The sequence below is a fragment of the Lithobates pipiens genome, unplaced genomic scaffold (assembly GCF_037356315.1).
Source record: "Lithobates pipiens isolate NorthernLeopardFrog02 unplaced genomic scaffold, aLitPip1_a1.2 Scaffold_19, whole genome shotgun sequence".
Lineage (NCBI taxonomy): Eukaryota > Metazoa > Chordata > Amphibia > Anura > Ranidae > Lithobates > Lithobates pipiens.
The window spans coordinates 208,638,854-208,653,422 of record NW_027507764.1 but is presented as its reverse complement, the minus strand read 5'-3'; positions in this window follow the sequence as shown (position 1 = coordinate 208,653,422).

Genomic DNA, 14,569 nt, shown 5'->3' with positions numbered 1-14,569 from the left:
CATGCTTGCAGTCATAAGAGAAGGGATATGGGGCATCTAGCTCCTGTGTGTGCAGCCTTTGCATTTAGTGGGCCCAGGAGGCACAAGTCCAGCTTCATTGGTAATCTTGTTTATGGCCCTTTGCATTCAGTTCCACTGATTGCTGTACGGGTTTGCTTCCCGGTTGCACTAAAACAACGAGATTGCCCATACAGGAGATGGATGCCCTCTGTGTAAAGCGTCCTAAAAGATAAGAATTTTTTTCCTTTAACCACTTGCCGACCGCCGCACGACGATGTACGTCGACAGAATGGCACGGGCAGGCATATGGGCGTACATGTACGTCCCTGCCTTCCCGCGGGTGGGGGGCCCGATCGGGCCCCCCCCCGGTGCCAGCGGCGGTCGGTTTTCGTTCAGAAGCGATCCGGGATGAGGGGGCGGCCATTCATTCATGGCCACCCCCTCTCGATCGCTCCTGACGAATGGAAGTGAGGCGTGACATCACTTCCTCTCCTGTAATGTAAACACAGGAGAGGAAGTGATGTAATCTCTCCTCCGTGTCGGTATTTTTCGTTCCGGCACCGAGGAGAGAGGATCGGTGAGTTGCACCAACACGACACTTCACAGTAGAACATGCCAGGCACACTCTCACCCCCCCTTCACCCCCCGATCACCCCCCCAATCACCCCTGCCCCCCCAGTCACAGTGACACCAATAGCATTTTTTTTTTTTTGCATTGGTGTCATTTGTGACTGTAATAACTGTTAGGGCAGTTAGGGTTAGCCCCCTTTAGTTCTAAGGTACCTCCCTAACCCCCCCAATAAAGGTTTAACCCCGTGATCACCCCCCGTCGCCAGTGTCACTAAGGCTGGGTTCACATTGCAGCGGTTTGAGAACGGATGTGATTCGCACCGCACTGCAGTGCAAATCACATCCGATCTCTGTGCGATTCGAGTTCAGCCATACAGATAGTATGGCTGAATTTGCGCCGCACCCGCCGCAAATTCGCACGGGACCCTTTTTTTGGTCCGCAGCAGAATCGGATCGCATGGGTGTTCACACCATGCGATCCGAGTTTGCAGATCGCACTGCGATATGCGAACTGATCTGGGGGTGTCATTAACATTTCACTGACACTCCCAGCAGTTCGCATAGGGCAGTGTGAACTGCCGCCGGGAGGCATGCGATGCGGGAACCCGCCGCGGATTCGTGGCGTTCCCGCATCGCTCCAGTGTGAACCCAGCCTAATAAGCGATCGTTTTTCTGATCGCTGTATTAGTGTCACAGGTGACGCTAGTTAGGCAGGTAGGTATTTAGGTTCGCCGCAGCTTTTTATAGCGCCAGGGACCCCCATATACTACCGCATAAAGCCCCCTGATTGCCCCCTAGTTAACCCTTTTACCAGTGATCACCATATAACTGTTATAGGTGACGCTGGTTGGTTAGTTATTTTTTTATAGTTTCAGGGCACCCGCCATTTATTACCTAGTCTCACTAGTGTACCCCTAAATTTAGGGGTGTCTACTTTCCAAAATGGGGTCATTTGGGGGGGGGGGGGGTTTGTGCCATCTTGGCATTTTATGGCCTTCAAAACTGTAACGCCCTTAGAAAGCCTGAAGGCGGTGCTTGGTTTTCGGGGCCCCGTACGCGGCTAGGCTCCCAAAAAGTCCCACATATGTGGTATCCCCGTACTCAGGAGAAGCAGCAGAATTTATTTTGGGGTGTCATTTCACATATGCCCATAGCATGTGTGAGCAATATATCATTTAGTGACAACTTTGTGTAAAAAAAAAATTCAATCGCTTGAGGCAAAAAAATAAAATATTCAATGGGCTCAACATGCCTCTTATCAATTTCCTTAGGGGGTCTACTTTCCAAAATGGGGTCATTTGGGGGGGTTTTGTACTGCCCTGCCATTTTAGCACCTCAAGAAATGAGATAGGCAGTCGTAAACTAAAAGCTGCGTAAATTCCAGAAAACGTACCTTAGTTTGTAGATGTGAAAACTTTTGCGCAAACCAATAAATATACAGTTATTGACTTTTTTTTTTTACCAAAGACATGTGGCTGAATACATTTTGGCCTAAATGTATGACTAAAATTGAGTTTATTGGATTTTTCTAATAACAAAAAGTAGAAAATATCATTTTTTTTCAAAATTTGCGGTCTTTTTACGTTTATATCGCAAAAAATAAAAATTGCAGAGGCAATCAAATACCATCAAAAGAAAGCTCTATTTGTGGGAAGAAAAGGACGCAAATTTTGTTTGGGTACAACATTGCATGACCGCGCAATTACCAGTTAAAGCAGCGCAGTGCCAAATTGTAAAAAGACCTCTGGTCATTGACCAGCAAAATGGTCCGGTCTGAAAGTGGTTAAAAAAAAATAAAAAAATATAGGTATGCTGTGTGAATGGGAAACATAACAAACGTATAGTATACGTTTATTTGAAAATCTGACTGAAACTAAATCCACTTTAGGAGCTCACACTGCTCCAACTCGTGTGTGTGTGTGTGTGTGTGTGTGTGTGTGTGTGTTAGTGTTATGCCATGCATTGCATTTGGGCAGCCTAATCATTTGGGTGGGTTGGTAATGCATTAAATCGGACCACAAATCTATTATGCAACGTACCCTGCAGCGCATTTGTGTTGAAGTGTGTTAGAGTGACCTTGAAAATGAATGACACTGGAGAAGTGTAAATGGATCCCCTTGCAGAGCAAAAGGCCAACACTTTGCATGGCTGCTTGCTGTCAGTGGTAAAATGCAGTGACACAGGTTTCAGTGATGTAAAAAATGAGACAAAGAAAGATAAATAATTTCAGAACTTTTTCCACCTTCAATGTGACCTATAAACTTTACAATTCAATTGAAAAACAAATTGAAATCTTTTAGGGGGGTAGTAAAAATAAAATGTTATTGCATAAGTGTGCACACCCTCTTATAAGTGGGGATGTAGCTGTGCTCAGAATTAAGCAATCGCATTCAAACTCCTGTTAAATAGGAGTCAGTACACACCTGCCGTTATTTAAAGTGCCTCTGATTAACCCAAGATAAAGTTCAGATGTTCTAGTAGGTCTTTCCTGACCTTTAAGTCGCATCCTACAGCAAAAGCCATGGTCTGCAAGAGCTTCCAAAGCATTAGAGGGATATCATTGTTAAAAGTTATTAGGAGAAGGGTAAAAAAATAATTTCCAAGGCATTAGATCTACTAGGGAACATAGTGAAGACCGTTATCAAGTGGAGAAAATATGGCACAACAGTGAACTGGAAAACAAGAACTGCACTTCCCTCCAAAATTGATGAAAAGACAAGAAGAACACTGGTCAGGGAGGCTGCCAAGAGGCCTACAGCAACATTAAAGGAGCTGCAGGAATAGCTGACAATTATTGGCTGTGTGGTAGATTTGCCAACATCTCCCGTATTGTTAATGTCTGGCTATGGGGTTGAGTGGCAAGAAGGAAGCCTTTTCTTATGGGAAAAAAAAAATCCAAGCCCTGCTAAAGTTTGCAAAAATGCATCTAAAGTCTCCCAAAAGCATGTGAGAGAATGTGTTCTGGTCTTGTGAAACCTAGTTGAACCTTTTTGGCCATAATTCCAAAAGATATGTTTGGCGAAGAAACACTGCACATCACTAAAGGAACACCATACACACAGTGAAGTTTGGTGGTGGCAGCATCATGCTTTGGGGCTATTTTTCATTAGCTGGAACAGGGGCCTTAGCCAAGGTAGAGGGAATTATGAACAGTTCCAAATACCAGTCAATATTGCCACAGAACCTTCAGGCTTCTGCTAGAAAGCTGAACATGAAGAGGAACTTCATTTTTCAGCGTAAGGACCCAAAGCATACATCCAAATCAACAAAGGAATGGCTTCACCAGAAGATTACATTTTGGAATGGCCCAGCCAGAGCCCAGACTCGAGTCTGATTGAAAATCTGTGGGGTGATCTGAAGAGGGCTGTGCACAGGAAATGCCCTCGCAATCTGACAGATGTGAAGCATTTTTGCAATATTGCCGAGTCAAGATGTGCCATGTTATTGACTCATTCCCAAAAAGACTGAGTGCTGTAATAAAATCAAAGGTGTTTCAACAAAGTATTAGTTTAAGGGTGTGCACACTTACGCAACCATATTTTAGTATTTTGTTTTGCTTCCCTCCACCTAAAAGATTTCAGCTTGTTGTTTAACTGAGTTGTACAGTTTATAGGTCACATTAAAGGGGGAATAGGTTCTGGAATGATTTATCTTCGTCTAATTTTTTTATTTCTTTTTTTACATCACAGAAACCTGACATTTTAACAGGGGACTTTTTATATCCACTGTGTATATATACACTATACAGCGGGTAAAATTATGTATAAAGTATTGAACATGTCACCATTTGTCTTGATAAATATATTTTATAAAAGTTCTATTGACATGAAATGTTCACTGCATGTCAGTAACAACCCATGCGATCCATTGAGAGTTGCTTTGTGTTTGGGATCATTGTCTACCCTCGTTTCAGCTTCATCAATCCTGGTAGATGGCAGCAGATTTTTATCAAGAATGTCTTGGTACATTTTTCCATTCATCCTTTCTTCAGTGACATGAAGTTTGCCAGTACTGTATGCTGAAACACAGCCCCACACCATGATGATCCCACCTCCAAACTGCACTGTTGGTATGGTGTTTTTGGGGTGATGTACAGTGCCATTTGACCTCCAAACATGGTGTGTATTTTGGCATCCAAAGAGTTCAATTTTGGTCTCCTCTGACTAGACTATATTCTCCCAATATTTCACAGGCTTGTCTAAATGTTGTGCAGCAAACGTTAGCCCAGGTTCACACTGACTGCAGGTTAGAAATTGTGTTCAGCTGAACCCGCACAATTTCATACCCGCATGTCAGTCCAACTTCAGGAACAATTTCAGAGACATCTGTGCAGGTTCATTAATAGATGTCTATTGAAATTGCCCCTAGAGTCGCCATAAGTAGTGCAGGAACTACTCTTAGGAATCTGTCGGCGTTGCACCGATTCAGATGGTGCTATAGGCGCAGATTTGACATGGAAAATCACCCCAATGTGAATGTGGGCTTAAACGAGCTTCAACATGCTTTTTTCTTAAGAATTGGAGTCTTGCGTGCTGAGTGTGCACACAGGCCATGGCAGTTGAGTGCAATACTTTTATTTAAAATAAATAAAAATAAATACATTTGCTAATTCCAGGTCTTTCTGACGATCTCCACAAGTGGTCCTTGGCTCTTGGACAACTCTTCTGATAATTCTTTTCACTCTGTCAGAAATCTTGTGAGGAGCACCTGGTCATGGCCAGTTTATTGTAAAATTATGTTCTTGCCACTTCTGGATTATGGCCCCAACAGTGCTCACTAGAACATTTAGAAGTTTAGAAATCCTTCTGTAACCAATGCCATTAGTATGTTTTGCAACAAGGCTGAAAGGTCTTGAGAGAGCTCTTTGCCTTTACCCATTTATAAGAGGTTTCTTGTGTGACACCTTGGTAATGAGACATCTTTTTATAAGCTATCAGTTGAGACTGAACCAGTTGATATTAATTTGCACTGACAATGGGCATGGCTGCTTTCTAATTACTGATTTCAGCTGGTGTCTTGACGTTCTATGCTTTTTTGCTTCTCCCTTTATTTAATACTTTTTTTTTTACCCTGAGTCATTCAACTTTATTACACATAACTTTAATTTCAGAACTTATTTGTTTTGGATTCTTTGTACGTATGGATTGCATATCGGACTGACGTGGTGAAAATTTGTTCTCAATAGTGCCTTTAGAAATATCTTTACCTAGAAAAATGGTTATCTGTTTGTATATGTGGAACATATACTATAATAAAAAATATTTGTGTGTGTGTATACAGTGCCTTGCGAAAGTATTCGGCCCCCTTGAACTTTTCAACCTTTTGCCACATTTCAGGCTTCAAACATAAAGATATAACATTTTAATTTTTTGTGAAGAATCACCAACAAGTGGGACACAATTGTGAAGTGGAACGAAATCTATTGGATTTTTGAAACTTTTTTAGCAAATAAAAAACTGAAAAGTGGTGCGTGCAAAATTATTCAGCCCCTTTACTTTCAGTGCAGCAAACTCACTCCGCAAGTTCAGCGAGGATCTCTGAATGATCCAGTGTTGTCCTAAATGACTGATGGTGATAAATAGAATCCACCTGTGTGTAATCAAGTCTCTGTATAAATGCACCTGCTCTGTGATAGTCTCAGGGTTCTGTTGAAAGCGCAGAGAGCATCATGAAGACCAAGGAACACACCAGGCAGGTCCGTAATACTGTTATGGAGAAGTTTTAAGCCGGATTTGGATACAAAAAGATTTCCCAAGCTTTAAACATCCCAATGAGCACTGTGCAAGTGATCATTTTGAAATGGAAGGAGTATCAGACCACTGCAAATCTACCAAGACCTGGCTGTCCCTCTAAACATTTTCAGCTCAGACAAGGAGAAGACTGATCAGAGATGCAGCCAAGAGGCCCATGATCACTCTGGATGAACTGCAGAGAACTACAGCTGAGATGGGAGAGTCTGTCCATAGGATAACAATCAGTCGTACATTGCACAAATCTGGCCTTTATGGAAGAGTGGCAAGAAGAAAGCCATTTCTCAAAGATATCCATAAAAAGTCTCATCTAAAGTTTGCCACAAGCCACCTGGGAGACACACCAAACATGTGGAAGAAGGTGCTCTGGTCAGATGAAACCAAAATCGAACTTTTTTCCCACAATGCAAAACGATATGTTTGCCGTAAAAGCAACACAGCTCATCACCCTCAACACACCATCCCCACTGTCAAACATGGTGGTGGCAGCATCATGGTTTGGGCCTGCTTTTCTTCAGCAGGGACAGGGAAGATGGTTAAAATTGAAGGGAAGATGGATGCAGCCAAATACAGGACCATTCTGGATGAAAACCTATTGGAGTCTGCAAAAGACCTGAAACTGGGATGGAGATTTATCTTCCAACAAGACAATGATCCCAAACATACAGCAAAATCTACAAAGGAATGGTTCACAAATAAACGTATCCAGGTGTTAGAATGGCCAAGTCAAAGTCCAGACCTGAATCCAATCGAGAATCTGTGGAAAGAGCTGAAAACTGCTGTTCACAAACGCTCTCCATCCAACCTCACTGAGCTTGAGCTGTTTTGCAAGGAAGAATGGGCAAGAATTTCAGTCTCTCGATGTGCAAAACTGATAGAGACATACCCCAAGTGACTTGCAGCTGTAATCGCAGCAAAAGGTGGCTCTACAAAGTATTAACAAGTATTTCAGTTTTTTATTTGCTAAAAAAAGTTTAAAATATCCAATAGATTTCGTTCCACTTCACAATGGTGTCCCACTTGTTAGTGATTCTTCACAAAAAATAAAAATGTTATATCTTTATGTTTGAAGCCTGAAATGTGGCAAAAGGTTGAAAAGTTCAAGGGGGCCGAATACTTTCGCAAGGCACTGTGTGTGTGTATATGTGTGATATATGATATTATACAGATCAGTAGCATTCACTGATTTTCATCTGTAACCCCTTTCTTCCATGTTATGCATAATGAATTTCATCAAACAATGTAGTACATTGTTTAATAAGCACACCTCAAAATCAACATCGAAACAGTTTAGATGCCTGATTTGTCAGAAGATTTTGTGTAAAATTGGCTTTTATTCCAAGTCATCAACTTCTCCTAAAGCTTGATACCCTTGGGCCGTTAATTGGTGTGACACGTGACAGTAAATATTACTGTAGAGTACGCTTGGCAGGCCACCTTAAACAATGAAACATGAAAGGCAAATGGTTTTCTGTGTGTATCTGTCGTTAATACTCTTTATCTGCAGTCACATTTCACAGTGTGGGTTGAACAAACCAATGCAGGCTTCCTGTTTCACTTGCATATCTATGACCTCATCTCTAGAATATGATATTATACATGGAGCTTAAGGTTACTATGAATGGTGTCTTATATTGGAGGGAAAAAATACGTCCTGTAGTGCTAAACTATGTGAACCCTATTGTTTTCCAATGCAGTCCCCATACAATTTTTGTTGACAGTTTTGTAGATTTAAAGACCCGCTCTGCCCAAAAACAGCAGCGGGTAAAAGTCTAGTCACTAGCCCATTCTAAGGGCCCATTCACACCCATTTTAATGCATTTTAACTTCATAGAGTCCAAAATCCAAGGTTATCTTATGGGCATAGTTCACATCATCAGTGCAGCGAAAGTACAGCATGTTGCAATTTTCCTGCAATGCAAAAATGCATGCAAACACTCCAACGCATCACAGTGCATGTAAAAGCCCACAGAAAGAAGGAAGTGACCTTGCATGCCAGATAGAGATGGGAAAAAAGTTTGTCCGCTGCTTGTAAATGTGCATAAAAAAAGCACCCGAACTGTATGCAAATGAGCATGAAAAATAACGCAGCAGACGTACAATTTCTGGTGTGGATGGGTCCTAAAGGCTTGGTTACAAGTGTGGTTGGGGGGGATAGTAAAACCAAACAGCTGACCTGTGGGTTTTGCCAGTCCCCAACAGCTCCCCCTCTAGCTGCAGTGGCTTGGGTCGTATACATGCTGTGGCCACCGTTTTCATATGCGGGACTTGCATATGCGTTCGCTTCTGTGTACGAGCTCACGGGGACAGGGGCACTTTACTTTTAATTTAATTTTTATTTTTTTTAGTTTGACACTTAAAAAAAAAAAAATAAAAAAAAAATTTATGACTTTTTTATTCCTATTACAAGAATGTAAACATCCCTTGTAATAGGAATATGGCACGATCGGACATATTTACAGTGAGATATGGGGTCAATAAGACCCCATAACTCACTTCTAGGCTGGGAAGAATAAAAAAACAAAAAAAAACAATCCTGGCTTCCTAGCCAGATCGGCGCCGTTAATTGACGTGACGTCATAACATCGTGCCCGGCCTCCGAACGATCATAGAGACTCCGGGGATGATCTGGTCCGCCGGAAATCTCTATGGTAAGGTGCGGGGCCAGCGAATCGGTACAAGCGCGGGAGGGGGGGTCCCCTCCCGCCGCCCGTAAGAATGATCAAGCGGCGGAACAGCCGCTATGATCATTCTTATGGTGCAGGGAATCGCCGGCTGAAAACGCCGATATCTGAATGATGTCTGTGGCCTCAGGCATCATTCAGATATAACCACCGAAAGCCCATGACGTCAATAGACGTAGTATGGGCGCCAAGTGGTTAAGAGTAAGATGGCAAGTGGCCATTTTACTGCGGCAGGTTGGCTCGGCTGGGCAAATTGCCGTTATCTTGCGTCGCTTCCCATTGGGACCACTAGAGAGCGTACAGCACTGGAGCTGATGCGAGTGCCCGGCGGGCGCGATAACCGGGCACCCACGATCGATCATGATAGAGTGAGAATCGCTGTGTGTGTAAATGCACAGAACCCGATTTTTTTATTTATTTTTTCTTCAGGGGAGAAGACTGTGTGTTCATACATATGAACAGTGATCTGTCATCTCCCCTGGTAAGTCCCATCCCCCCTTAAGATTGCCCCTAGTGTTAACCCCTTCCCTGCCAGTGACATTTATAAAGTAATCGGCACATTTTTATAGCACTGATCGCTGTATAATTGTCAATGGTCCTAAAAAATGCGTAGTGTCTAATTAGTCCGCCGCAGTATTGCAGTCCTGATAAAATCGCAGATCGCTGCCATTACTAGTTTAAATTTTTTTTTTATAAAAATGCCAAATCTGTCCCTTATTTTGTAGATGCTATAAGTTTTGTGCAAACCTATATATTTACCAAAAATATGTAGAAGAATATATATTGGCATAGACTAAGGGAAAAATGTTTTAGTGTTTTTTTTTTTTTAAATTGGGATATTTATAGCGCAAAATTTTGTTTGGGTACAGCGCCTCACCACTGAGCAACTGTCAGTTAAAGCGACGCAGTGCCGTATCATAAGAAATGGCCTGGTCATTGAGCAACCAAATCTTCTGGGGCCGAAGTGGTTAATCTCTGGATTGTACACAGTCACTGTAAAGATCTGATTCACAAAAAATCTGCCTATTCCCTGTAGTGCATGTCCTCACGATGACTCTATTTTGCCGCAGCTAAACAGAATGCAATTCTAGAGGTTTGGGTGTCAATCTCTGATTGTAAGATATTGGAGTTTATTCATCTCGGATCTCTTGTCATTTATTTTATCAATATCATTAGAGATTTATTTGTGTAACAAATAGCTGCTAAATTCCAGAATGCTTGGCAAGATAATTTCCTGTAGTGCACAACAAATCATGTTGCCAACCTTGTCTCTGAAGGTTAGCTATTGCCTTCAGCAAAAATCTTTACGGTTCTAATATTGATAGGCTTATATAATGGTAAAGTCCAGTTGTATATGCGTTTCCTCTCGCTTTTTTAAATGCAAGGCACCTTCTTTCTGAAATCAAAATTGCCCTTCGTTTTGTACTAATTAAAAAAAAAAAAAAAAAAAAAAAAAAAATTATATAAATATATATATTGTGTGGGGGTTTTTTTTTTTTTCTGTCTTTGTTTTAAAGTTGTATAAAGAAAAAATAGTTTAAAGTATTGTATTGCCAATAGTTTTTTTTTTTTTTTTTTCTTTTCTTTTCTTTTCTTTTCTTTTTTTTTTTAGTTTGCGATAGCGTAGGAAAGGATTAAAACTGCTGTATGTTTTTATTGGCAAAATGTTCTTTAATTTCCTGTCACAAACAGCTGTAATATTATGGACTTATATTTTTACACTACGATCCATTCACAGTGCTAGATTTAAAATGAATAAAAATAAATGATATTGCTCTATTTAATTACTTAGAACTGCTGCTTCAAAAATGTTTTTTGTTATAAGTGAACGTGTAGCTAACTTGTTTTTTTTTTTCTCCCTTTCTTTCCACATGTCTGCTCACATTGATTACCACATCTTATTGAACATCTGTGATACTGCAAATCCCTGGAATCTTTCAATGCTGGATATTGGTTATTTACAAAGTAGCTGTAAGTAGTGCTCTTTTATCCTTTCCGTTTTCTTTTTCCAGGTGATAAAATGTGAATTGTGGCATATAGGTTTTGATATTTACAGCTGAACTCGTGGCATTTAAAAAAACAAAACACTGTTCAGTCTAGTTAAATATTTAAAAAAAAATTATAAAAAAAAACCTTGACATGTACACTGGTCAAAAAAATGAAAGGAACACTTTGAAAACATATTAGATCTCAATGAGGAAAAATATCATGCTAGATCTCTGTATTGATATGGACTGGGTAATGCGTTTGGAACAAAAGGATGCAACATTGATGGAAATAAAAAATGATCAACCTACAGAGGGCTGAATTTAAAGACACTCCAAAAATAGTCATCTTTTTTTCACTAGTTTTGCATTTGGCTAGGGTCAGTGTCCCCACTGGTAGCACGAAGCGATGCCTGGACCCTATAGAGGTTGCACAGGCAGCATGGCACATCAATACGCACCATTGCCAGAAGGTTTGCTGTGTCTCCCAGTACAGTCTCAAGAGCATGGAGGAGATTCCAAGAGACGGGCAGTTACTAGTTATCAATATTACAGCTCTTGCAGTATTACAGATTCATAACCTCCAATATACTGTCATTATTGCATGAATATACACATTTTATAGTGACTAAAGCATGATTATAGTGTAAAAAGATTCCTCTTGTAATCCCAATAATACTGTGATCAGAAAACTCAGAGCTGGACAGGGCTGTAGAAGGTCCTTAACCACTTGGGACCCGCGCTATTGCAAAATGACGGCAATAGCGCGGACCCACATTTTCGGGACTACGTCTATTGACGTAGTCCCGGTTACGAGCGGCCTGCGCGCCCCCTGAGGGGCGCGCGCGGCGCGCTCTGTGATCGGCGAGTCCGTGAGACTCGCCTGATCACCGATCCGTGTAAGGGGTCGATCCCGACCCCTTATCACGTGATCAGCTGTCAGCCAATGACAGCTGATCATGTGATAAAACGGAGCCGGTAATCGGCTAGTATTCCTCCTCGCGCTGACAGCGCGAGGAGAAAAAAAAAAAGCCGATCGCCGGCGGCCGTGTTCGGGACATCAGTCCCGATCACGGCCAGCAATTTAAAAGGACACCTGCCCCCTGCCAGTGCCCACCTGCCACCCGCAGTGCCATCCTGAATAAAGTAAGTGCCCCCCTGTCAGTGCCACCCAGCAGTGCCCACAGTGCCACCCAGCAGTGCCCACAGTGCCACCCAGCAGTGCCCACAGTGCCACCCACAGTGCCACCCAGCAGTGCCACCCACAGTGCCACCCAAAATCTGCCTCAGGTGCTGCACCCCAGTGCCGCCCATCAGTGCCCAGCAGTGCCGCCCATCAGTGCCCAGCAGTGCCACCTATCAGAGCCACCTATCAGTGCCACCTATCAGTGCCCATCAGTCCCATCTATCTGTGGTACCTATCAGTGCCCATCCGTGCCACCCATCCGTGCCACTTATCCGTGCCACCCATCCGTGCCATCTTATCTGTGCCCATCTTTGCCCATCAGTGCCGCCTTATCTGTGCCCATCGGTGCCGCCTTATCTGTGCCTATTAGTGCCGCCTTAACTATGCCTATCAGTGCCCACCAGTGCAGCCTATCAGTGCCCACCAATGCAGCCCATCAGTGCCCACCAATGCAGCCCATCAGTGCCCACCAATGCAGCCCATCAGTGCCGCCTAATCAGCGCACTTCAATGAAGGAGAAAAATGACCCGTTTGCAAAATTTTATAACAAACTATTAAAACATGATTTTTTTTTTTTTTTTTTTGCATCTTTTTTTGTTTGTTTAGCAAAAAATAAAACTCCGAGCTGTAACTAAATACCACCAAAAGAAAGCTCTATTTGTAGGAAAAAAATGATAAAAATTTCATTTGGGTACAGTGTTGTATGACCGCGCAATTGTCACTCAAAGTGCATCAGCGCTGAAAGCTGAAAATTGGTCTGGGACTGAGGGGGGTTTAAGTGCCCAGTAAGCAAGTGGTTAAAGAGGAAGTAAACCCTGATGGGTTTACTTCCTCTGTTTCCCTGCAAAGGTAAAGCATAATGGGCTACTATGCATGGCATAGTAGCCCATTATGTGTCACTTAACTGACACAGGAGACAGCGATGTCACTGCTGTCCCCTCTTCCATAGAATGTCCAGCTTCTTTCTGGGTATTGTGGCTCTAGCGCTGTGATTGGCCAGAGCTGCTTCTTCCTGTAAAGTTTTTTAATGTGCTAGTATGCATCACACATTATTTTAATCTTAAAACAAAGCTGTTCCAGCGCCTGTGGGCCACACCCGGCCCGCTTGTGTGCTTTTTGTCTGGCCCGCAGCTCTCCTAGACTCTGCCAATACAGCGTTGCTGATTTGCCGCCTTTTAAAAGTGGCTGCTGTTATCGGCAGTATGTCTGGCAGGTCCTGGAAACAAAGCCGGTCCCCCACACCCTCCAATGCTGCTACACTGTGCTGAGGATTGGCTGCTAGTACCGCTGTTGTCCTAGCAACTAGTGACCTCATCAGTGTGGCACCTCCCGGCTTCCCATCCGCTGTTTGTATTAGGATTACTTCCGCCTGTGTAGCAGCGGTTGGGAGTCGGGAGGTCAGGTTTACTGAGGCAAGAGGCAAATGGGCAAATGGGCTTAAATGTGCTGAAGAAATGTGTGTACAGGACACTCTGCTGTAGGGGAGAAACTGATGTGGTGGGAGCGTGACTTGGGGATGTTTGGGGTAGAAGTATGGAAAATGTGCTTAACATCTACTCCGCTTATTTCAGTTTCCCCCTTTTCGCAAACTGTCCCATCTATTGCTATTGCATAGATCCTATAGAACACCAACTCCATTACATCGTTGGGGAAGAAGTCTCCCCGCTATGTTCAAAATGCAAAAGATACCGGGAATTTTATTCAAAATGTTTTGGTGATGCCCAAAACTGTTTTGCTATTGGACAGATGTTCTCGATACCATATCTTTTGTGTATATGATCGCACTCTTTGCGAAACCCTATTTGGTTAGCTGGCTGGATACACCTGGTCTGGCCCTGCCCCGATAAATACCTTAGGCTCCTACAGAAATTTCAATGACAAAGTGAAATATGGAAGTAGGTGAGAAGACAGGTGTCCTATAACAGGTCTGTCTATGCTTGCTTGGTGAGGAACATATGGGATCATATTCATGCGTCTACTTTAGAGTTTTTCTCTAAAGTGGACATGGCCCAGCTCAATTTGGAGCAAATTTTTTATGTTTTCTTTTCTACCTGTTATTGTCCCACATTGTTATGATGCTCTTAGATTTATATATGTGAGCATATCTCTTATATGGAATGATTTTGTTATTGTAAATGTAAAATAATTGTACTGCTATTTCACTGTGTACACAACTCATGTATTTTCAATAAATCTTTTCCATAATAAAGGTGTTGGCTCTAATGATGAACTTCTCTTTTGCTCCATATTTTTGTCACACGCAGTGGTTTATCAAGTGAAAAGTTACAGTAAAAAAAATGATAAAATTAGGGCTCATAAATGCAATATTGCCCATTTTTGCTCCCATTTATGGGATGAGGTTGCACCAAGTAAAACCTACAATTTAAGTCTCAA